Source organism: Agrilus planipennis, unplaced genomic scaffold (assembly GCF_000699045.2).
Source record: "Agrilus planipennis isolate EAB-ADULT unplaced genomic scaffold, Apla_2.0 scaffold524, whole genome shotgun sequence".
Taxonomy (NCBI): Eukaryota; Metazoa; Arthropoda; class Insecta; order Coleoptera; family Buprestidae; genus Agrilus; species Agrilus planipennis.
Window position 1 is genome coordinate 76 of NW_020439290.1, and position 1,981 is coordinate 2,056.

The window sequence follows — 1,981 nt, forward strand, 5'->3', positions numbered from 1 at the left end:
TCTAGTTCAACACATAATCGCATGATGGTGTCGGAAATTAATTAAATTATGAATTAAAATAATTTCCTTGCTTAGAGCATTTGCGGACATTTGGGGTTTATTTTTAGCCATTAGCGGACTATCATGAAACATTCATGAAAATAAAAATGCATATTTTATACCACCATGATACGTCACTTTTACATAGAACATTATTATGTTATCTATGATTAGCGTATTATCCAGAGTATTATCGTGTCAGCCAGCGTCAGTCAGTGCATAGATAAGTTAGTGTTAGTTCATAGAGTTTGTTGTTGATAAGATTTTATTTTAAAAATAACTATTATGAAAATAACGCCACTCGCCATTTTAACACTGTCGAGAGTTGTTTTTCGGTGCTTTCAGTGCGCTTTTTCATTCCAGTTGATGTTTATGTGATAGTGTAGGTATTTAATTTTTATTGTTCACTTTTACAGATTAATAATAATAGGCAAAAGAGAGAAGATTGACGTTCATTTTCAATTCGCTTTGCTGCTAATCTATTTTAAAAGTGACCACCCCGTCATCATTGTAATATTTAGTTCATTTTACTTGCCTTTCATTGCGCATTTTCATTTTATTTTAGTTGTTTATTGACTTTGTTTGCTTTTGAATTTTTACATAGAACGATTTTGCTATTAATCAAGGTAAGAATACCGGCCGTAATATATTTTATTGGTTTGTCATTAATTTAACATGCTATGCATATTTTTTTACTAGGAAAGCTAAATTATATTTTTATAGTCATTTCATTTTATAGGAACACTTTGGATGTCGTGTTTTAGTCTTATTATACTTGATACCAGTACATGGTGATAACTGAAGGAAGCAAAAAGGTGCCTTTTTTCGACTAAAAACAAAGGCAGTATGTTGTAATTAGTAAAAAAAGGATTTATGATGATTGTTTGGTTAGTGACAACATTACGTTAAAAACAATATGTGTGAAGTTTTGACCCATCTCTTAGACATTTCTAATCTACATTTTTAGTTGAAAGTCAACTTTTACATGTCAGCTTTGTTATCCTTAATACATACTATGCATAAATTTTGACTCTAATTTAAAAAGAAATGTTTGTTTATTTCCCTTACTGATGAAACATTTTCATTCACTTGTATGTATATCTTCCTTTAACATTTTACTGTTTAACTTGGTTTTAACTGCTTTTTCTTTAATTTGATATCTTATTTGTTTAATACTATGGCTAATTTGTTTTTTTTTGCTCATTTTTACAGATTGGACAACAAATTAGAGAGAGGCTGATCATACTGAAACAACCAATGTCTACAATAGAATCATATCTAAATTCCACTGAAACAAGAAGTTGTCTGCTATTGTATTCCTCCTGGATTTGGTTTCCTTTTTACATTTACCAACTTTGGAATGTTACAGTCTGTTGTTCATTAAGTTGAGAATGTTTGATATAATTAAAATCAATTGCTCTTTATTAATCTGTTACCACTGTATCTGTTTCAGATCAACATTGGAGAAGATAGAAGATCCCATAGTTAAAATATTTCTCTATTTTGTGTTTTTTTGTAGTGTATTTTATTTGAATTAATTTTAGTTTGTATAGGTTATTATTTTTTTTGTAGTAGTGTACTAACATATTTTTCTTGTAGTAGTTAAATAGTAGTCTAACATGTCTCTTGCTTGCCTCTTCGCTTAGCTTACTGCATATTCTTCCTATTTTGCTTTGCATTTACCCTACGTTTTCTACATGATTCAACGTTTCGTTATCGTGTTTTTTCTCTTCTCACCCTTGTGGAATTATGAAGGGCCTCCCCGAACGACTTCCCTTGGGCTTAGCTATTTAGTTGATCTTAAAAGTGTCTTATACACTTTTCGCGAGTCTACTCTAGCGTTACTTCCTTTCAGACAGGGTACAGTGGGTTATCTGGAATAGGAGCAATAGGCGACTGCCCAGCTTGCCTTGGCGAAATCTGTCCGATCTTCTCTACCAAA

At 31.2% G+C, this 1,981-nt stretch overlaps 1 long non-coding RNA gene across 1 annotated transcript; it reads left to right on the forward strand.

The window, feature by feature from the left end:
* The first annotated feature begins 249 nt into the window (after window positions 1–249).
* LOC112905598 lies at window positions 250–1,726 on the forward strand. The gene is made up of 3 exons (XR_003231896.1): window positions 250–421; window positions 779–926; window positions 1,252–1,726. It is a non-coding gene; the product is annotated as an uncharacterized LOC112905598 (long non-coding RNA).
* Window positions 1,727–1,981: the final 255 nt, after the last annotated feature.